Raw genomic sequence first — 24,985 nt, forward strand, 5'->3', positions numbered from 1 at the left:
TTCTTTTACCCCTGAATTGAATAGAGTAATTGGCTGGACCGATTATGCTACTAACTTCTCCTTCCTCCCCAATACCTCCTTATCATTACCTGAACCAGTCTCTGTCACCTGCAAATAATCAAAAGAATTAACCGTCCTGAGAAGAGAATGAAATGAGAGAACACAAAACAGGAAAAACTACAACTTCATGCTGGATAACAGTCTTAGCCTTTGGCTCAGGTGCTACTAACTGCATTCGAGGCCTTCCAGAACAGACTCATGAGTGCCCTTGGACCCTTCTCTGAGTGTTGGCCCCTCTGCAGTGGGTGGAATGGGCACCAGTGTGTCTCTGCTACCCTTGAAGCCGTGATGCTGGTAGCCTACACCTGGTACCTGTCTGTCAAATAACCTGAGCCTAGGAAAATTCTGCTCCACAACTTACTCTCCCGATCCAACATCCTGACAGTTAGTGTGACCTTTCAGGAAACAGTGTTTTGGACGTTCTTGGTTGCTGTCTCACTATTTACCTTCTCTCAAGATCTAACCTAGGCTCCCAGTTACAATCTCATCTCACGAGGGGTCAAGAACATTTAAAAAAAACTGACAGGTTAGGAGTCTGCTCAGGAGTGATCGGTAGCGGGAAAGGACTAGTGGCTGAAGCTGTCAGTCACTTCAATCAAGTTCCAACTCTTATTCTATTCAATTCGTTCTACCGAGTACCACTACTATATGTTCACACTGGTTTATGGCTAATTGAAAGTATGTGATTTGTTACCACTACTCATACATTATACCTCTATCAATAACATGAATACCCCTATCATCTATTATAACTCTAGGACTATCACATTGAATAACAAAAGTTTTGAGTATGACACAGTAATACATTAGACACATTTCAATATACCTTTACCCAGACATATTTCATTGGTACACCAGTGTATACTTGAGGATCCTGCATGGTGGTAATTGGATGACGTGTATTTGTTTTACCTGGAGGAAAACCCATCAGCAGGAGGGATATGGGATGGCTCTATTGGTCTACCTTGTCCATCTTTCCAGAGTCCACCAGACTCCTCACCATATCTCTTCACCTTCCAGACAGTTTATTCCTCAGGTAACACAAATCTTCATATATTAACCAATATGTGTATGTGTGCATGTTTGTGTGTGTGTGTTCACCTTTTAGAACTGAAACAATACAACGAAAAACAAAACATAAATTTGTCAGCTGTAACATAAAACCCTGCTGTCTATTTGACAGCTATGTTCGCCCTGGTGTGACATCCATGTATGGTCGTGTGTGTAAGTGTGGACCTTACTAGCAGCTACTTCAGTTGGTAACTGTGTCACTGTATAAAGTCCTCTATGTAGTGTCCTAATCATGTGCTGGTATTGCTATAAATCGATTTCTCAGTCACCTCAACATCGCCCCCTAGACTAGAAAAATGCTGAAGACCAATGTATATCAATCGATTTTCCCTCTGCTAACTCACATGTCATTCTCAGTACCTCACATTCAGCTACTTGACTAAGTGGGAAAGGCAAAGGGGTCTATTTCTATAACACTTTCTTCAAATATAACAGTATCCAGTACATGTCTGTCTAACAGTAAAAAAATATAAAACATGAAAATTCTACATTTTCTAGGGTTTTACATTATGTCGTATCTTGTGGTAAAAATCCTACTCCAATGTTCTATACAGAGATGCATATCTGTATGCCTAACTTCCAGCAATCTCCTATCCACCCTTTGTGCATCCATATAAAGGCACATTTTTGAACAGGAGGCACGAATCATAAAACGAAAAAAAACAAAAACGAAAAAAACCAAAACAGATATGCAATCTATAAAACATGAATCGTATTTCCACAACAGAACCTTTCTGCTTAAAATCAGCAGTTTCTATACGCATGAAAACAAAACCCTTGACTGTTTCTGTAACTCATGTTAATCTAGTGTGTGTATCTCTGAACTTGTCTTATGTAAAAAAAAAAAAAAAAAAATATGTCTTAGCCCCATTGTTGAGACTGTGTCTGATTTTATCTCCACCAGAGCAGAGAGAGGGAGAGAGAGGGAGAGAGAGGGGGAGAGAGAGGGGGAGAGAGATAGAGGTACTAGCGTTTGTGTAAAGAATGAGAAATAGGAAAGCAATAAATGATGGGAATACAAAGATTTGAATACAAACATACATGCAGAAAGGGAGATTTTTACGACAAAATGACAGCTGGATTGGACTCTGACTCTATGGGGAAATGGCTGTATTCATTTAACTATGATCCCTCCCAAGAATGACTAGGGGGTCTTAACCGTGCAATCCAGTGTCGTCCGTCATTTGTTCATTAAAAACTCGGTATCTCATTGACTACATACCTTTTCAACGGACTTTCCTCACTTATAATAGAAAAATGTAAAAATTAACTGTTGATTCATCTGAGATACATAAACGATATTTTGAAGCAAAGTATGTATATACTTCATTGTTGGATAATGATTCTCAGCCAAACAAATTATCATGAGACACTGCAGCCTAAAACAAAGAGTGTTCCATTTGTCTATTGTTAATTAGTCTTTCAAGAGTAATTCTTCTATTTCTCTATCTCACCCCTTTCAAACACAAAAGAAGTATAGACGTCAATACTTCTTTTGTCTACCTTTATCTGTGAAGAAAAGACAAGATAGTTATCTTTAAACAACAAACAAACCAAACATTCTCATTCTTTACCATCGGCCAGCGATTTAGGAAAACAAACATTTGACAACATAAAACAAACAAACAAAATCAACAAAAATTACCTTTTAAATAAGTTTCTTTCTACATTTTGCACCTTAATACTTACCACAGATTAACTATAGAGTCGGCTATATTTCTCCCCCAGAATATTAGTTGTTACAGAGTGTGCAATCAATTGTAGGGGAACCTCTGAGAGAAGTGTACGCCTCCTTTGTGGATGTCTATGTGATTTCCAACCCAGGTATCCATTCTTCTCTCTACACAGTTCCTACTCATGTGTCCCTTCTTACAGCAGTAGAAGCACGTCCCTGTCATGTCTGCACAATGTTTTGCTAGGTATCCTATTTTATTGCATTGAAAACACTTCCTCAACTCATGTTGTTTCTCTTCCTTTTTACAATCTCTCCTAATGTGTCCTTCTTCTCTGCAATTGTAACATCTCACTATTCTGGGTTTCCTGTTATGTGGGTTGTATGCTGGTGGTCGTGTGTGCAGTCCCTCTAGTGCTGGGATACTTACCATCATTAACCTATCACTTAGTGTCTCTTTCTGTTCATTTATACTTTTATCATGTCCTATAACTGATTTCCTGAGAGCACTTACAGTGATTCCTCTCCAGTTTGGTAATGAAGTTTGCACCCTTCTTTTCAAGTTTTCCCTGAGGCCATCCATTAGAACTTTAACATCACCATCTCTGTCCGCTTTCCCATTGGTAACTGTTGTAGTGCAGACAGGATGTAAGTCTACCAAATCACTATGACTAGTTGCTGAAATTGCTGCTGCGGTACAATGGATGTCTTCCCCTGTGTTAACCTTTACATTATTCTCACAACTTTCAGCCGCTGCCCCGGCTGGTGGGATCATTCCTTTTCTTTGTCCTGAAACATTACTTTTAACATTACTTAAAACAACATACAAGTTACTAGTTACAGTTTTCACATTTTTAGTATTGGCTGTACTATCCGCCCCGACCGAATTTGTCAGGGGCGTGTTTGCGCTCAGTTCGCCACACTTTGCAACGCACACTTCCGGAATGCTTGTTTCCGGTATGCTTACTTCCGCTGAACACACGCTTCCTTGCCACGTGTACCCTTCTTTTTGCCACAATTTTAAACAGCTATCATGTTCAATTCTTGTTTTTGTTGATTTAATCAACCGCACTTTATTTCTAACAATATTTAACACCTCTGACTTAAAACTACCCATGTTTGGGAAAGGTCTTTCACAATCGTTGGTCATTTTGACCTACTTGTCACAATATTCAGTTGCGTATACACCCTATTTATTAAACATGAGAAATCTTGCTGAACTAACCGGCCATTCATTAGGCAGCACAACACGAACTATCTCTAGCGTTTGCTTCGCATCCATTGTGAAAACAACCTATTTCTCAACGCTACGCAAAAATACTTTTTTACCTGTTCTCCTTTCAAACAGAACCTACTAGAGATTTTTATCCGTGGATGATTTCACAGGCTACGCCCACACACCTCCTAAAACAGAAATATCATTGCAGACTAAAGGGCTATCAGCTCCTCGATACCCTGGACTCTACCACAAAGTCTGTTTTCACCGTATACCCTGTATACTACTTATTTAAATCACGTGCTTCTTCAATACACCGTATGCTACATAAAAAATCCACATACTACCTATTACCACACCATATACAGCTTAGAATACTGTATATTACCTATAACGCTGTATGCTACATAAAAAAATCCACATACTACCTGAACCCACACCATATACAGCTTAAAATACTGTATATTACCTATAACACCGTATGCTACATAAAAATCCACATACTACCATATTAAACTGCACCGTATGTTACATAAAAAATCCACATACTACCTATTAAATTGTTTTTATTTCAAACACAACCTTGCTCATCCAGTTTCCCTGGTCAGGCAGCAACCGATATCTCTGTCTTTTCAATAGTAAATCACCTCTTTGTCTGTCTTCAGCAGTATGCAAATTCTTCCGTTATCTATCTCTTTTCAACAGTATGCAAACTCTTCTCTTATCTTTATGCATACCATTCACATACAACCTTTTGTTTTCTGCACAGACAATAGATTTCCCAATCAATGGTAGTTTTACAGAGGTTTTAACAAATGCTTATATAACAGACTATGAACATATTAACACATATGTAGACTATGTTACATATATAACAGACTATGAACATGATTGTTTAAACACGTGGTAACAATACCAGAAGTTCATACGCGCTAAACAGGAAGCACACATACACTAGGCAATGCAATACCCTTTAAAACGCAAAATGACAATAAAAAGAAACATTTTTCTTTCTTGTCCCTAGATTCTAGTTAGCATTCCTTCAGATTACGCAACTACGGATATTCGACTTCTCAACACAAAATGGACAACAGGTTTTGAACACATTGCGTTCTTTCCCATATGAGACGCGTCCGTCAATATCCACCCTTTGTTGAGGAACCGAATTCCGTCAGCGTTGCATACCTTCCGGCAACGTAACCTCCTAACTCAAGAGCCCCCAAATTATTAAAGTAATTCTATTGTTTTCAAATAAGCATTGCCCAAGCGATTGTATTGTGTTTCTAACGCAAAAAGTTATTTATTTTAGCAGATGTAAATAGTCAACAATTCAATACATTATTATATTGTAATAAAGTACAGTACAGCCAATACCAAAAGTTACATACATACATACCGCGCTCTTATCGCATTGCGCTCGCTGCGCAACCACGGGACCCAATGGACAGTATATCTGCTTAGAATACTGTGTCAGAAGTGACTGAAGCTGGTGGGGGATACAGCTATTATATATACAGTCAGTGTTTCATTGTGAACAATAGAGATGACGTAGCTTGTTTCTATAGGTCCAGACGTTGGGTGGGTTCAGGGTAAACAGATCATAGGCTGATTCAATCTAAGGAATCCAAAGGAGGGGGTCGTCTCTCCAGGGGGTCTGCTCCTTTCATAGCCAGCATCATACAAAGGTTTATTCTCTAATATCAATAACTAAAGTATGCAATGTGCGATCTCTTCGCCGACTGCACCGGACAGCTGCTGATGAATAGGGCTTTAATATGACACCAGATGTGGTACCTTTCCTATAACCTGAACCTTGAATATCACTGAAGTGTACATATAATCACATATATATATATATATATATATATATACATAGACTAATAATAAACCAAATACTATCTGCTCCTAAATTACAGTGTGATTGAACCAATATGAATATGAATTATATAAATAATTAAATGTTGTAAAGTGAGTGTGTGCGTGCGTACTTTACTGTGTGATCGCACCACGCCACGTGTTACGTGGCGTACGGATTGCAATCGCACGGCAAAACAATATTAAACCAATATACTTTCGTTCATCCAATTATACGACTTCGACACCTCCTTCATCACACGGTGTCCCCTTATCACACGCTGCCCCCCTCTCCTCCATCACACCCTGCCCCCCTCTTCTTATCCACATTGCTGCCTCTCTATCTACATCCACATTGCTGGCCCCCTCTCCACCACACAATGCCTTCCCCTCACCTCCACCACACGCTGCCCGCCCTCTCCTTCACCACACAATGTCCACCCTCTCCTCTACCACATGCTGTCCCCCCTCTCCTCCACCACACGCTGTTCCACCCTCTCATCCACCACACGCTGCCCCCCCCCTCTCCTCCACCACATGCTGTCCCCCCCTCTCATCCACCACACGCTGTTCCCCCTCCCTTTTTTCAACCTTGCTGTCCCACCTCTCCTTTTTCAACCTTGCTGTAACCCCACCTCTCCTTTTTCAACCGTGCTGTTCCCCCCTCTCCTTTATCAAGCTTGCTCCTTCCCCAGTCCTTTTTCAACCTTGCTCTCCCCCTCCTCTCCTTTTTCAACCTTGAGATCCCTTACCTTTCTATGACCTTTTTCTGTCTTCAGTCTGCTGTTCTTGGCCGGTGTGCTGCTCTTCTCTGATAGTAATTAGAGGAAGAGAAGGAGAGTGTGTTTTTGTGAGGCACTCAAATGACCAAAGTAGAAATTTTAAATTTAGCATTAGAACTACATCTATATTTTGCACATTTAATTCCAAAATTAAAATCTCCACAAAGGTGGAGACAATAAGATACTTGATCCATTACTGTGATTAACCTATCTTTCCAAAAGCTGATTTCTGATTGATTGCTATGGGTTACAACACTCTGTTTCTCTTTGTACCATGTTATTGAAGAAGCCCATTTGTATAGGTCTAATGATAATAAAAGTTTAAGGCGCAAAGACAAATCCTCATTTTAGTTTCAAAATAATATATAAAAAAAGGTTTACATGGTTTATATTAACGTGCAAAAATTGATTGTCCTATGATACTTTTTTTATTTATTTATACAAACCTGGTTGAATTCCAAAAGGCAAGGTTGGCAGTGAGTCTTTGTTTACTCATATCCTACGCAAATCATTTATCACTGCTACTTATCTCTGGACTTCTGAGCTGAAACAGTCAATATTTGATATAGTTTTCAATTGCATCTGAATAAACATGTGATTAACAAATTGTGTTGCAAAGGGTGAAGATGATTTTTGCACAAATAGCAAGATTTAATGTTTCATTTAATGGTGGTACTGGCTTAACTCTACCACCATTAAAGAGAATTAGGAAACTACAATTTGTTCCAAATTCTTAAAGGTCCCAGTGAACCAAAACATAGTAATTTTGGTAACTTATTTATGGAGTAACTGTCCCCATGATTTTATATTACATATAAAGCTCTAAATCATACTTTCCCATTAAAAAATCAACAATCAGGGTTAAAACAATCAATAATGTTCCAGTAGTTCCACTATCACTTTTAGTGTTATGTAATTCATTTTGCACCATTGATCAAGACTTCAACAGTGGGCGGAAGTGGATTCCTGCCCAGCCAGCCATCTTCAAGTTCTACTCATGATACATTGTGTACTAGGGGCTGAACCCATCTAGATAAGTATTCATTTCTTTTTAACACAGTAGGCGTTTTAAATGTGCAGGGCCTGATTAAGGGTTCTGGCCGCCCTAGGCTAATACGGCCGCAGCGCGCCCCCCCCCCCCCCTCCCCCCTCCTCCGAATATATAGGTGTATAGGAACACTCCTGAATATGAATGTTCAGGTGTATTCTCCAGCATTCAAATTTAGACAGATTGTGCCATTGTCTCTTACCTGTCCTTGCTCTTCTCTCTTGCAACTTTGTTATCCTCTCGTTGGCTTCTGGAAAGTTGGCGTCCTTTTTTGAAAATGCAAAAATGTATTATAATGCATGATTGATTGATTAGGCCCTTTAGTTAAAACAAAACACTCCATTATGGCCAGCTAAAAGTACCCCATTGGACAGGCATATATAAGCAATATCTGAATATTTGTTGTCAATCAAATACAAACCTCTACCAGCCCCATCTCAATAATATTTAGTATTCTAGTGATTGCTGAGACCACCCATGTGACCTCCACACAATCATGAGATTCTGCCCCCCAAAGCTGCTCTATTTTTTAAAAAGCCCCTGCAGCCATTTTCCTTAACCACAACCCCCCCCCCCCGCACAGCCATTTTCCTTAACCCCTGCTGCAGCCATTTTCTTTACCTCCCACCCTGCACCCATCCCCCTTGCAGCTATTTTCCTTACCTCCACTCTGCTAGCTAGCTATCCCCCCCCGTCACATCAAAACTCCCCCAGTCACATATATCAGCCCCCCTCCTCTGCCCTCCTTCATACATATCAACCTCTCTACCTCACTATAGATTTTCATGGCAGCCCCCCCCTCCCACCCTATAGATTTGTATGACAGTCCCCCTCTCCCTCCCTATACATATGCATGACAGTCCCCCCTCTCCCACCCTATAGATATGCAGGGTAGTCCCCCCCCCCTCCCTATAGATATGCAGGGTAGTTCCCCCCCTCCCTATAGATATGCAGGGTAGTGCCCCCCCCTTCCTATAGATATGCAGGGTAGTTCCCCCTCCCTATAGATATGCAGGGCAGTTCCCCCCCCCTATAGATATGCAGGGCAGTTCCCCCCTTCACTTACCTGTAGTTGTGCCAGCGTCGCTCCTCTCCTCAGATCAGCAGATAGGAAGTGAAGACATCCTGCTTCCTGTCTGCTGCACAGCAACAGGCAGCCTGGCGATTGGCTGTGTGTTGCTAACCACTGACCACTGACCACCAATGCTTTTGATCGTCGAGCCCTCCACCCCCCCGCAGCGCCACCCCACCCCCCCCCCCCCCCCCCCCCCGCGGGCGATCCCCAGTGGCGACCCCCCTCTCCCCCACCCCGAAAAAAAAAAAGAATAAAAAAAAAAAAAGCCTAGTGGTTGATCAGGCCCTGTAAATGAATGTGTATAATAGAAGAATGTTTAAACATACCACATTATGAGTTGCCTTATCTGGCATTCTACATTATCCACAGAGTATTAGCTTTTAGAGGTCCTGACACAAGAGTGCATCTGCATCCAAATAAGCTCTATCATTTTACAATGTAATCAGATTTTACTTCTGGTACTGAAACAGTCTACACTATTTATGCTCCCCTCTGTTTCTATCTATCTATCTATATATATATATATAGAGGATGTATGCAAAGATTGGGCACCCATGGTCGAATTGCAAATTTAATTAAAAATCTCTGTGAAAAGAAGTAAACACAACCTTTGTAGGGTGACATATTTCTCTACATTTTAATGAGCAATTAATATTTATTTACTGAATTCTACAGATTGGAAGAAAATAGTAACGGTGAATAAGAAAATTTCAAAAGTTTGATCACCATTCTTGTTGATTCATATGTTTTATGTTTAAGGCTCCACTCCTGACTCTTGGCTTTGTTAAATGGATTTGTTGTCATATTTCTGCCTGCCCTGACCTGGCAAGTGCTGGATCAACAACTGCTACTACATGAGCCTAAGTCTTGGGGGCAACCGAGTAATGTGGAACATAACTAGTTCTTTTTAAAGGGGGCTGCTAAGGGTGAACATCTCGTGAGATCTCAAGCTACTCTGTCCCTATCAGGATGTTGTGGCTATACTACATAAAAACTTATGTCTCCTGCTATTCTGCTATCTTTAACCCTTTAACCATGGAGTTGAACAGCACAACCGATTCTACCTCCTTTGTGAAGAAAAGTGTGTTTCTACAGGGAAAATTCTTTACCTGGCGCTAAAAATAGTTTTATGCAAAAAGTTATATATTTTTTTGCAATAACCCTACAGGCCTTCCAAATGCAGCTCTATTGGGGATAGTGCCAGCCCCCCCTCAAAAATGTTCAAACAAAGAAATTCATAAACAGCACAAAGAGGAAGATCCACACCAGGGCCAGTGGAACGCGATAAGTGGGGTAAGCAAGGCGGGAGGCTGCCATGCCGGTGAGGCGCTTCCCCCGCCTGCCTTCCCCGCTGTCCCCAGGCCCTGCTACAAAAAAAAAATCCCTTGCTGCCGCATTCAGCGCGCTCCTCTGTGCTCCCTGCTCATCGACAGTGTTGGGAGTGACGTCATTATGCCCGGACACTGTCAGTGAGGAGCCACACAAAGGAGGGCGCAAAAGAGAAGAAGACAGAAGAGGAAGAGAAGAGGAAAAGACCATTAAGGTAAGAAAAACAGAGGGGACAGTGTGAAAATTCAGGAGGGGTGCTGCAGGGGAGAAACAGTGAGGAGGGGGGGATGCTGCAAGGGTGAAACAGTGAGGTGGGATGCTGCAGGGTTAAACAGTGAGGAGAGTGGTGATGCTGCAGGGGTAAAACAGTGAGGATGGGGGTGTTGCTGTAAGAGTGAAACAGTAAGGTGGGGGGAATGCTGAATGGGTTAAACAGTGAGGGGTCTGATGCTGCAGGGGTGAAACAGTGTGGGGGGGTAATGCTGTAGGGTGAAACAGTGTGTGTGGGATGGGTGATGCTGCAGGGGTGAAAGAGTGTGGGGGTGATGCTGCAGGGGTGAAACAGTGAGGGGAGTAATGCTGCAGGGGTAAAACAGTGAGGGGTGATGCTGCAGGGGTAATACAATTCGGGGTGCTGCAGGGGTGAAACAGTGGGGGGGTGATGCTGGAGGGCACAGTGGGGTGATGGATGAGGGCACAGTGTGATGAAGAAACAAAAGTGTGACAAAAGAGGGGTCACAGTGTGATGAAGGAGTTCACATTGTGATGAAGGGGGCATTTTTTTCTCTTCTATTCTTCTCACCAAATTAATCTGCTAAAAATGTAAGATTTTATTGCAAAGAATACATATTCTTCATTTAGATTATTCATAGGACAATAAATGTATGCTGTTTAGTGAACTTACTTGTATTACTCTCTTTATGATAGTTTATAATATGATTTGTATTAAAAGAAGAATAGCATTATTGAATGAACAAATAATTTATAAAAACGGAGGGTGCAAATTTTTTTTTTTTTTTGCAGGGGAGCACCAGACATGCTAGCACTGGCCTTGATCCACTCGGTGTTGACTTAAAAAAAAAAGTATATATTTTTTCTGAACTAAACTCATACAAGGAAACTGCCAATATTTAAAACTAAAACATATAAACAAGCATCCTCACATAAATCAATCAATGAACATACATTCTATAAGCTCATATACATAAATAAATCAATTTCATGAATATTATTATTCTAATGTCCAGCATATGTTCTTAACATCATTAATTGGTTACTGTGAGTGAAATCCGAATCCTGCAAGGTATAATAATAATAATGTAAACCTCTCAATAAAATATTATTTGTTGAAACACTTCAAATGCAGAGGGTAAAATAATAACCACAATAATGCTTTTTCAATAATTCAAATAGACAAATGTCTCTTATATCAAAGCCGCCTCATTTAGGACTATATATAGTACTCTGAGAAAAAATTGATAGGAAATTCAGGATATTATCCAAAATAGTACCGGACTAATTAGGAGTTAGCAAAGTAACTTGCACTTACAGTCTCCACAGTTCAAACACTAGTCTACACTTTTAATTCTGATCAACCCCAACTTCTCCATCTTGGCTGTAGCTCGTATCCAGGTTCTTTCTCCCAAACACTGTGAGGTGAGCACAACCGGCAGCAACCGGCAATGAGATGTAAAAGTTCTGTGTGTAAAAACAATTCCTTCTGGCGGTTTAGGTGCGAAAGAATATAATGACAATCTCTTTGAATCCAAAGTTATTTAGCAGGTTGGATAGTCATACACTATACACAGCCTTGTTTAAAAGTGTGTTTCTGCCTCCTACCCCTGCCATAAGGCCTTCTTCTTGAGAGCAGCAAATCTGCACTCGAGTAGTCTCCAGCTGCACCTTCAGTTAGACAGGTTCATGACAACAAGAGACTTTTGGTCTACAAGAAATTTTTGGAAACTGAGATTTCTGCCAAAAGACATGTTACTAAGTACTGACTGTCAGGTTGTCAAAACTTTGCACATTGCACATTCATTGTTTTTTTCAATCTGTTAAATTCAGTAAATAAATAGTAACTGGCAATTAAAATGTGCAAACATAGGTCATGTTTAAAGTTTGCATATTGCAAGGCTGTTAAATTATTTTGTATTTGGGGGTTGTGGCTTGGAAGCCATACTGGAAAGATGTGCCTTCACATCACCCTCTGCACCCACCAGCATTAAGAGCTCTGTAGGGTACCCCCATCTCCCCAACACAGCCTAAATTGAGGGACGACACTCGGTGAACCTCAGGTGTCACCCCAGACATTTTTTCTATGGACATTAAGGCCCCACTCCCAGCACCCAGCCCGTGGCCTGCTCACTTCTCCACCATTACTCATCCCGCAGCATCTGCGAGTAGCGCCAAGGTGTATATACACTGTTGCAACCTCAACTGATGATAGCCAGACTCCCAGGTCCGGCCTACCTGCCATATCATTGCCGGTTATCCTCTACATGAAGCGAGACCCGCTGGCCCCTCAGGGCTCTTTGAGGACTGCCTCACTGCGGCAGTGGAACTGCCAAACGAGGAGGGGCAAGTGCTGTCAACCCTGCACACTGCCTGCTAGTTCGCTTTGATCCCCTTCCCATCTGCTACCATCTGCGGCACTGATACACTACCAACTACTGCACTCCACAGCCCTACTCTCTGACATCACAACTGGACGGGCTCACTGTTGGCTTTCATTACATGAGGAACAAGTGTCCCTATACCTCTCATCTACCACCAGTACTTGCAGTGAACTGTATTTACTGCCATTGCCATCAGTGTTTGTGTCACGAAAAGGGGGTCAGCTAGACTGCAGACTTTTTATTCATCACCTGTTTTTCACAGTTGAATGTACTTTTAATCCTTGCCCCAGTCTAAGTATATACACCAGCGCATCGGTGTATTATGTGTATTGTTATTAGGTACATTTTGTTCTTGCTATTACCTGCAATATTGTATGTATTAGAAATATAGAGATTATTACCATATTGTGTGAAAATAGCAGGACAGCAGAAGTCAATTTGCTTGTGTTAGCTAAGGTAAATACCATTTGTCTCAAATGGCCATTTGCATGAGATGTTTATGTGTTTCTATGTTTGATAAATGTTTCTATGTTTGATGTTTCTATTAGAGATGCTCGGGCTCGGTTCTCCGAGAACCAAGTCCAGCCGAACTTCACCGATCCGTGTACTGAGCCGAGCCGGCTGGGTACTTTTGCGCGCTCTTGGAAGTGAAAATGAGGCAAAACATCATTGCTTCGTCATCTGATCTCGCGAGTTTTGGATTCTATAAGTACTGCCCTCCACACCGATCCAGCACCATTTCACAGAGAGACACAGAAGGGTTAGCAATGTTCTTGGCAGTCTCTAATGCAGTTGGGCAGCGTCATATCTAAAACAGAAAGAGGAGGAGTGGCAGTTTTTTTTTTAAAAGTCTCCAGTTACATTCTACTGAGTTATAGCTCACACACAGAAACAGGAGAGGTCCATTGCTACATTGCTAATTGTCATTGCTGAAATAGAAATAGGGCTGTCAGTGTTCTTCACAAATCTGCATTCCCATTGTACTGTGTTATTGTAGCTCACACAGAAATAGGAGAGGTGGCAGTGTTTAGTGCTGAAACAGAAATTCAAATTTTAGGGCTCGCAATGTTTTTAAAAGTCTCCAGTGACATTCTACTGTGCCATAGCTCAAACAGAAATAGAAGGAATGGCAGCGTCTTTGTCACTTTCCAGTCTCCAGTCACATGTTCTTGCCACTCTTCAATCTACAATAACATTATTCTTGTCACGCTCCAGTCTCAGTGCTGTTGCTCACACAGAAACAGGGGTAGCAGTGTTCTTGTCACTCTCCAGTCTCAGTCATGATTATACTAATCCCTCTACGCATAGTGGTTATAAGTCAGGGAAATAAAAATGTAAAAAAAGCTTATATCTTTTTAAAGAAAAAAAACACCTGTCTAATAAAGGTGAAAGTTTACTGTAGAAAAAGCCATTCTACCCAAAATATTAAAAGGCATACAAGCACATCACAAGTACATCACATAACAAGTGATCTAGTTAGAGAGGGGGGCTGGCCACTCAACCCCTCCAGGTAATGTTTGAATTACTAACAATGTCCAGATAGCGCTTGATATTAGCAAATATAATATATATATATATATAACAAAATACAATAGATAGTACAGCGCGTAACAGGGCAGACAAATAAGTACAAATTAAAAGTCCCTTTAGATAAACGATAGTCCTATGTTCAGGCGGCTGCCAAATCCCCACAAGGCCAGATGGTGTACTGGATAAAATCTAAAACAAAATAAGCGGGAGGGGGCGCCACATAGTATAATACTGTATGTAACAATACAGGCTAATGTGCCAAGTAGTAGAAATAAAGATCACCACGTGGGTACAGACACACAGGTTGAAGTGAATCAATAGAATAGGTGCACTCTGGAGTACCAGCACCAAGCAAATATAATATGTGTACCAGATATAAAATCTTTAAGGCTTATCTGTTAGTATCCTGTATCATCAAGAGCTCAGGTTTTCCTTCAAGTCAGTGTTGCCTCACACAGCGATAGGGGTACAGAGCTGGCACTTCATATGTTCTCAGTAGTAACCAGAATTGCAAGATGAAAAACTCACATAGTGTGATACTGTATATCCACACATTTATTTTATAAAACAATATAGATTTACACTTACATAAAATACTTTGAAAAAGAGCTTATCAGGGTATCTTTATAAAAAAGCCAAACCATTAGAAGCATCGATGGAGGCTCACCAACATACTGCTGGACTCAGTAGGCTCATCAACAAGCAGTCCTCAACGCGTTTCGTCTCATATAATAAAGACTTCATCAGGAGGAAATAAAAGTATGTGACTCTCTAGTGTCACAGATATAAATAGTATGCGCCGCGCCATCTTGCACATGCGCACAAGCGGCGTCTCCCGGCGTTTAGCGTGGGGACGTCAAAGACGTCAGAACTGGTCATTTTTTCATCAATCAACCAACTTTATAGACAACATATGTACAAGACAAGCAAGACACACTTTGGTTGCTAAGCAGCATAGCGCTATGTAATGGATTACATATGTATAAAGTACTAATTAGTATAGTGGTAATAAAAGATTATAAATATAAAAATATAAAATAACATCAAGTAATCTATCTTAGTGATATAGATACATATTAACAATAACAAACACCAATAAACAGAGCATCTATTCAAACAGATTGGATAAGCTGTATAATATATTTAACAATTGTATAACATGAATGCAGCTGTGCAATAATAGAAAGAGACATATTAGCCCTAGTATAGACACCTGTAGTATGTACTAAATAAACACACATAGAAATATATATAAAAGCCCTAGGAATATACAAAAATATAAAAATATATATATATATCAAGCCTCGTGTATATATGTGTATACATACATAAACAGAAAACTATAACCCAAAATATAGCACCATAGAGTATAAGAGCACACATATTCAATTCATGACATAATGACCTGAGCTACCTATAGCTAAGTATTAAAACACCCTAATATGAATAATAAGGCTAGTAATCAGATAAAACTACAAGAAAGGAGCTATTTCATAATTATCGTTAAACCCTGATGGCGTGAGAGTGCCCAATGAATAAATCCAAAACATCTCCCTCTGAGAGAGAAGTTTATGTAAGTCTCCGCCTCTATCACCTAGTTTTACATTCTCTATGGCCATGAATTTTAAATATTTAGGATCCGATTGGTGGAACTCCTTAAAGTGTTGAGAAACTAAGTGGCTAAGAAACTATCGCTCAGATTTGTACTCCACACCCCTTTATATAAACTCCACAATCGTAGTATTGATAAAATCCTCATACTCTCTACGTGCTGAGCATGGGCCAGGAAAAGCCAAAAATGATCTCACACACACCAGTTATTTCTGCCTCTATTGGCCAATTTGGACTTTCAAAATGGTGAAGCCTCGCTACCCTTCTCCAGGTGAGCATAATCAGGTGTGACCTTGCTAAAAAACTGCGTTGGACTCTCTCAGAAACCCCTTACTTTTAGGGAAGCCATCAATAAATACCCTTTTATTGCCCCACATAGATTTGCATACTTCCAGGCCACTCTATACACTGTCTTCACCTCCTTAACTCCTTACATTTTTGTTAACCCCCTAGGTTCCCTAATACTCCATGGCCTCTCCTCCACTTCCATAACAAACATTCGTATCAGGCTCAAGCTTGACCCAGATACTGAAATTTCTGGCCTCCAGAAATGGAACTCTCAACTTCCGAATTTCAAAATTACTGACCTACTTCGAACATTTCAGCATACACTCTGCCTTATCATCATCATCATCATCACCGTTTATTTATATAGCGCCACTGATTCTGCAGCGCTGTACAGAGAACTCATTCACATCAGTCCCTGCCCCATTGGTCTAAATTCCCTAACATACACACACACAGACTAGGGTCAATTTGTCAGCAGCCAATTAACCTACCAGTATGTTTTTGGAGTGTGGAAGGAAACCGGAGAACCCGGAGGAAACCCACGCAAACACGGGGAGATCATACAAACTCCACACAGATAAGGCCATGGTCAGGAATTGAACTCATGACCACAGTGCTGTGAGGAAGAAGTGCTAACCACTGAGCCACCGTGCTGCCCCATCCCGTCTAGTAGTTATCAAGAGAAGGCTTATAAAATTATCCATCAAGCATATCTCTCTCCAAAATGGAAAGATGCTATTGGACTATTCTCTCATGACACATGCCCAAAATGTTACTCTAGCACTGCTGACCTTTTTCTGTTTCTAGGATTGCTCTCACATTCGACTCTTTTCGGACACCCTGAGCAGATATAGTGCTACTACCATGAATATAACATTCACTAGTACACCGCAACGGGTGATTTTTGGACAACTAGCTGACCAACCTGGATCTGGAGCGGATAAAAAAAGTTGTTACTACTTTTGGGAGCTATCCTATAGCAATGGATACATGAAACCCCATCCACACTGTAAATTTCAACTATCAGACTCCTGTTTTTTTTTTTTTTTTACATGGACTGGCTCGAGACAACATTTAATAAAGAACTCTTTACACCTGCTTTGTTCACTGCAGGGGCAAATTTATTCAATCCTTACCGCAAACGACCAAACAAGTTATCCAAATATGTTTTCACCACACTACTTGGTACTCCATTCAACTCTTAGCAGGTCACAACCTGATTGTTTTCTAATCCTCCTCCTGATATGTTTCACTAAACAGTAACACAGGGGACACCTTGTGGTGACTCACCTCTCTATCATACACACGTTCCTTCCCTGCACCATGTATAGTTTACTGTCTTCTCTGGGTTAGGGTGAGTGTAGTTCAACTCCATTGTTCACTGATGTTATTGCAATTTTTAGTTAATTTTGTTATAGTACTGACTACCATTTGTCTTTTAATCTGCATAAGACTATGGTCCCTACTTGATTCCGTATTCATACACAGTTTATTTTAATACGCTCTTTGGGGCAGATTCAATTTGGCCACTTTAGTCTAGGATTAACATGGTGCTAGTAGTATTACCTTTAATACGGTAATTTTTGCTTGCACCTCTCGGGGCCGCAAGTAAAAATTCAGCGTTAAAATTACCATACTAAAGTTAATACTGCACACTTTTACCCTACTAACTGTAATAGTGCCATGACTTTTGCTATAACAGCAAATTGGTTAGGAATTTTAAAGTTAAAAAAAGAAAAAAATATATGGCTTTCCATCCTCCGACTCCATGTATTGCCACCACTGATGTCATTACATATTATATACTTATGCCTAGGTAATTATTACTTTTATATGCCTTATGATGTTTCCACTTTTTCTGGGTGACATACTCTTTGAATATCTATTGTTGTGCTTATACATTGCCATAATAAAAATGTTTAAAAATAAATAAATAATTGATATTTGAAGTATGCAATCTGAATGGGGTTGTTCAAATACAGATATATATAATCAGCCAGTTGTCTCCTTTAATCATTCCAATTTTGTACATCACTGCCACTCCCTATACCAGCAGAGCATATCAAGAGATTGGGTCTCTTCATAATTGTCAATATCGCATTTATTTATTCCTCACTAAGACTATAGGGCCTGATTCATTACTGATCTTACCTTGTGCAGAAGTTGCGATGCATATTTTAAGAACAAATGGGGAGATAAGAAATTTGCAATTCAACAAGGAACGGAAGTTAAAAGACACGTCCATCTTAAGCCATTGACGCAACAGAAAATAAGATGCAATGGAATTTAAGCACTCAATTCATCTTAAGATCCGCATCTTAAGATCCGCTTCTTATTTAAAGATAAGAAGGTAATACATAATGGCAAATGTGGGAGGTGTGAAGGGTTTGTTTACAAATATAAAAAATACAATCGGGGTGTATTATGCAGTACTTTTGTAACCTAATTATTTGTTTTAACACTTACATTTTTATATAGCCTGGGACAAATGACTTTGAAGTGTTAATCAAAAGCTAAATCAAAACACCTTCTTATTCACCTACATGAAAGATCGTATAATGTATTTGATTTGAACTGAGAACCTGGATGGAAATTCATCTCATAATAATTCACTAGCATAAATAAACATGCATAGTAAATTAAATAATTAGTGTATTTCAAAAAAAAAAAAAACATTCACCTTGCCAAATGCATAGTGTCCTCCATCATAATATACATCATAGTTGAGTACATACAACCTCTACATAGATAAAAGGGCTGTAGTCGGAAATCAAACTGACTTCATTGTTGGAAGGTGGATTGGCTAACCACTAAGGCAACGTTCAGTTAAAAAATAAATAAATCCTATAGACTAGAACGAGAATCTCAATGTTCAGTTAAAAAATAAATAAATTCTATAGACTAGAATGAGAATCTCAACAATATAGCATGCGTGCAACAGATGCAAGAGCTAGATAATAGTGTTTAAAAAAAAAAAACACAACACAGCCACTCTTCCTTATTACCAAAAAATATATGCCAGTTAAGATCTGCATGGTTAACTTAGTGCTTAGCATTTCTGTCTCACAACACTGGCGTCATGAGTTTGAATACCAAGCATGGCCGTAGCATCTGTGTGCAGCTTGTGGGCCCGATTCATTAATGAAAGGAACACAAGAGGAACTTTGGCCAAACCAGCCTATGTTTTGTTTTTGCAAGGGGTAGAGTTAGGATAGTATTTAGCTAATAAGGAAGATAATGGTTTGTTTTCATGTAACACACAAACACTTGATAGCTTGATTTTTACTCTGTCGTTCAGACGTGATCTACTACACGCTCTACCACAATGATAAATCTGTCCTCATATTTTAGAAACGCAACTTTGTTAGGGCAAGGTGCATTTTTTATTTATTACAATGTTTTACTTTCAAAAGGGATTATGGCCCACAGGTCACATTCCCATTATTATGTGCATGCTGACAACTATTACTATGAATGGCCAAAGACTCAGAGGGGGATGGCTTGATTTTGAGGGGACAGGCTCCTTAAAGTAAAATACAACATTGTCTTGAAACCTTGTTTTTTCTGCATCTACGGCTTTACCAAAAATCAATGCAGACCACAATGGAGCAGTACGGGGGGTTAGTTGCTTACACTTCTGCCTTATAGCACTGGGGTCATGAGTTCAATTCCCACCATTGGCCCTCTCTGTGTGGAGTTTGTATGTTCTCTTCCATGTTTGCGTGGGTTTACTTTACTCTGACAAGTTGATGTACGCTATGCTCTTTTTCAAATTTTAATCTGACCTCATATTTAACATTTACCTCCCCTCCAATGCAAGATGGTTTTGCTAAGGTGTTAATTTTGTTTGGCATGTGGCATATACCTTCCTTAATGATACAAGCCCCCAGGCACATTATGTGTATGATATTACTATGAATGACCTACCTTTTGGAGGGGGTGGGTTGTTGGTTTAGGGCATAGGTTCATTTTTGTGAGATGCAACTAGCAACTGCAAACCTTTTTTTCCTTATCTACTGCTTGTATGGTAGTAGGTTAATTGGCTGCTATGAAATTGACCCTAGTCTCTCTCTCTTTTTCTGTGTGTGTGTGTGTGTGTGTGTGTGTGTGTGTGTGTGTATTAGGAAATTTAGACTGTAAGCTGCAATGGGTCAGGGACAGATGTGAATGAGTTCTCTGTACAGCGTTGCGGAATTAGTGGCGCTATATAAATAAATGATGATGAATGATACTGGCTATTGTATGTGGGGTGTGTATATAAATACAACAGTATAAAACATTAAAATAACAAAATGTAGTTAATACTTAAATATTTCATATTACAGATTTGGAATAACTAGGTTTGCTTGTTTATCTAAGCTATTATATTATTTTAAAGAATATAGTTTCAGACATAGGCCAACCATAAATTGGAAAAACTCTGAACTTTTATTTATTTTCACAGAATTGTCCATTACCTGGATTAAAATAAGGAGAATGTCAGAGGAAATTAGCTTATGTTATTAACCATAGGCAAGAAGTTACCAGAAAATGTGGTTTATTTTGTTTAATTTGATACGAATCCCATTCTGAATAACATAGAGAGAGATGACCCCAATGTTTTGAAATCATGAAAGGTCTGGGTTTTAGTTTTAGATCTGGATTCAATAATAAATTGTTAAAACTAGGTACAATGATGTGATTTTGAGTTGTTTATGGTTCTATAGTACTGTTTATAGCATTGACATTTATTTCCAGTCTATTTTCTACTGATCCCTTCACAACTGTCCATATTTTCACAAATTTTGTCTGCAGCAATCTGGCTGGCTAAAATTAGTAACAGAACAGTTGCACAAACACATGGCACAGACAATACTTTTCACCAAATATCTCCATTGAATTTCAGTCTGAGGGTGCAAAATGAGTCCTATAAACATATGAAATAAGACTCATTTTCCGCCATGTCTGAGCTGGTGCAAAAACCCATTTATATAATTTCAAAATTCCTGCTATGCAAATTGAAATCTCATTTTGCACTGGTTCATTATACTAGACACAGCTTTGGATAACAGTGGTCATCTTCCACAATGGTGACAAATGACAATGTCATTATCACCATCATCGTAATTCTCAAGATATCTACATCAATTACATTTTCATTTGAAAAGAGAAGATACACCAAGTAGGTAACCATTAGGCAGCATGTGTGACATATTGGAGAGGGTCAGTAACAAATACATTGGAGAGGGACAGCAGCAGCATTATCAGAGATCATTAGACGGACAGCGTCTGCATCAGTAAACATTATTAACAGATAATGAGAGAATAAAGGCACAATGCTAAATGGTGCAAGGTGGTATTGCCCTTGGGACCACCCAACCGGGTGTGATACATACATGTGTTCGACAGTTACAAGATTAATATAACGTGACTGGTGGCCACCCTAATAGATGTAATGTAAAGTCGACAATATAATGACATCGACAGAATTATTAGGACGACAATTCAAAAGTAGACAGTATTAGCCCTAACTCTATCTGTCCCTAACCCTGTCCATATCCCTAACCTTGTCTCTATTACTAACCCTGTCCCTAACCTTATCCCTATCCCTATAATACTGTTGACACTTGAATTGTCCACCTAATCATAATGTTCACCATGTGAATTGGCAACCTAATAATACTGTTGACACCTGAATTGTCGACCTAATGTTGTTTATTTTCTGAATGTCGACCAAATGAATGTCTAGCCGTTGAAGAATTTTACAGTTGTTCAAGATCACAGACCAAGGCCAAAATGTCAAAAATGGAACTGTCCTTGGGCACACCCACCCTGTGATATGTTAAAAAAGACATGCATATAGTTTTCCAAACCAAGCACTTCAGCACAGGGATAGCCACTTCTGTGACTAAAGAGCTTAATTTGTTTGGGTGCCTACAAAAGAGAACATTTTGGTTGTTGGTTGATGAACTGGACAGAATATATAGGGATTTTAACAAATTACTAATGGGCATTTGGTTAACAGTGATCATCTTCTTCTATGTTGAAAATGTCATCATCACCATCATCACTGATGTTATAATCATCATCATCACACAATTTTAATTCAACCCCACTGGAATCTACATATCCTGTTTGTAAGTGCCGGCAAGAACGGTATTCCGCATACAATTTGTAGTTCATTTTTAATGAACACGAGATTCTCTACATTTTTGGGAAGTAATCTCCTCCGACGATTATTTTCAATGTTCCTGGCTGTGCTAAACACTCTTTCCGAGTATACATTGGTGGCTAGGCAGCATAGTTAGTTTGTACATAGGGCTCCAATTTGCCTTTTTTCCCTCAAAGAAGTCAAAGGCACTGTCTGAGATGCTAAGTTCTAATTTATCATTAAAGTAATCCTCCACCATTCTACTAAGACAAGGTGTATCAGATTGAGACATTGTAGAGATATTAATATATTTGAGCATTTTTTTTAAGCCTGACAAGATGCCATAACCTTTCCCATTGGTGTGTTGCTGTGTTGTGTGACTCTTAGAAAAGGAATGTTTTTTTCTGGCGCTAACATTTTTTTGAGAAGATGAAGCAGGGAATGTGTCATGTGCAAATTGATGCGACAACAGCTTGGCCAGATGGAGTTGTTTGTAGCTGTGAAGGTTTGTGTCAATTGGAAAAAAAAGACATTGCAAACAACGTCTTAAACCTAAGATCATTTTGGGTAGCCAAAATGTAGTGATCCAATTTCAAGAACCTGCAAACCTCTGGGTCCGAACAACATTAATAATGAGCTTGATCTACAAGGCTGACATACTTAGCAGAATCATTAAGTTTCATATCCTCCTTCAGCTTCTCCACCTGCTTTTCCAGTAGTTTGCTTAGGGGCCTGAACACACTTCATTTGTTACCATTTCAAACAGTTTCAGTAGTTTGCATATTAATAAAAAAAAAATAATATATATATATATATATATATATATATATATATATATACACACACAAACTACTGAGATCATTTGAAATGGTAACAAGTGAAGTGTGTTCAGACCCCTAATCAAACTACTATATTCTGTGTGTGTATATGTGTATATATATGTAGATACATACACACATATATATATATATATATATACACATAAACACATATATTTTATACACACATTATATATATATATATATATATATATATATATATATATATATATATATATATATGTAACAGTAGCCAGTACTCCAAACAGTGCTCTCACAGACTGACATCCAATTGATCAGCAAACTATTCTAGCAAACTGATCGCTACAGAAATAAACAGCATTAAAAATAATCATAGATATTCGTTTCTATGTAAAATTCCCTTATTTTGCCATCTCTAACGTTCTAGTCACTCTCCACGCTATTTTAGTAGCATAACCTGCAAGCCACCGTCCTCACTACACGCTGTCTGTTCTAAAATGACAGATGGGTAAAGGGCGAGGGTTATATATAGAGAAGATATTGATCCAAACCTTGCGAGAGTATTATAAAGTCAATTTAATATTGTCTATACCACTAAGGATACACTGTATATGAAATTGTCATTCAGTTGATATGTGTTTCTTCCTCGCTTTACATTCCAAGAGAGAAGAAAGCATGTAGTTCGGACTGAGGGGTATATTATTTACTAACCTGCAGGTTTAAAAAATGTAGAGATATTGCCTATAGCAATCAATCAAATTCTAGCTGTCATTTTATAGAATGTACTAAATAAATGATAACTAGAATCTGATTAGTTGCTATAGGCAACATCTCCACCTTTTTCAAACCCGCAGTTTAGTAAACATACTCCTGAGAGAGCCTGTCTTAGACTAGGTATATATGGAGTCTATTGTTGAGAGGAAAAAGAAGAAGGTTTTTGGAAAACTAATGCACTTCTCACTTCAAAATAAATAATTAATTGAATTATAGTGGTTTAAAAATATAATACTTAACCTTTTTTTATTCATAATTAAAAGACATAAAATTAAAATCTCAGCGAAATATAACAAACAGGTGTATAAGTGATGAATAAATGTGTCTTTTAAATAACTGGATGTCCCCAATAGTCTCAAATAATTATAAAGTTATCACATATCCTAGGGAATTCAATAAATTGACTAGTGAGGTAAACTATCTCTTAATTTACAGGATAGTTTAATTTATATATCTCACTGCTAAATTTATATTCCTTAAATGTGTGCAAAGTCGTCTTAATCCCCATCTTAATTCTCAATTTCTTTTATTACCATTCATTGTTTAAAGTTGAAAATATTTAATAAATCACAAGAGCCTGGGGATATGTATCTACTCAGTGCTACTTATGTTATTATATATTGGCTACTATGTTTACATTTTTTAGTGAAATGCAGCAAATAACATTAGTATGATTAGGTATATATTACAGCTACTCAGATCGTATTAAACTCAGCATGATTGGTTAATATTGCTCTAGAGCTCATAATGCTGATCTTCTAATGGCAGGTCAAGTGATTAAAGTCTTGTTAGACTCTGACAAATGATTATCGGATCCTTGCGAGTATGTCAGCTCTATAGGTACTGACAAATTCTCTACCTAAGTAACAGTCTCTGTTAAGTGTCCTAGTTATCTATTCAGTGGGACAATAGTTATACATTGAACAGGTTAGCTAATTTCTCTTGGTTTATAATGGACACAGTTAGGATGTATGATATAAATCATGCTGATTTTTAGCAAATCACTGACGAGACCTTGCAGACATATCGGCACTGGTATTGCTAATACATTTTCTACCAAACCATCAGTCTCTGTTTAGAGTACTAAATATCTATTCAATTGTATAGAGATTAAAAGCTAATTATAAAAT

The 24,985-nt window shown here is 38.9% G+C and overlaps 1 long non-coding RNA gene across 1 annotated transcript in view; it reads right to left on the reverse strand.

Annotated features, from left to right (window-relative positions):
* LOC142143955 (uncharacterized) overlaps window positions 1-24,985 on the reverse strand; it is a 119,844-nt gene that overhangs the window by 76,425 nt on the left and 18,434 nt on the right. Inside the window, exon 2 of the long non-coding RNA XR_012689617.1 lies at window positions 6,626-6,684. This is a non-coding gene — a long non-coding RNA (uncharacterized LOC142143955). The remainder of the gene's footprint in view (window positions 1-6,625; window positions 6,685-24,985) is intronic.

The sequence above is a fragment of the Mixophyes fleayi genome, chromosome 1 (genome assembly GCF_038048845.1).
Source record: "Mixophyes fleayi isolate aMixFle1 chromosome 1, aMixFle1.hap1, whole genome shotgun sequence".
NCBI classification, from domain to species: Eukaryota; Metazoa; Chordata; class Amphibia; order Anura; family Limnodynastidae; genus Mixophyes; species Mixophyes fleayi.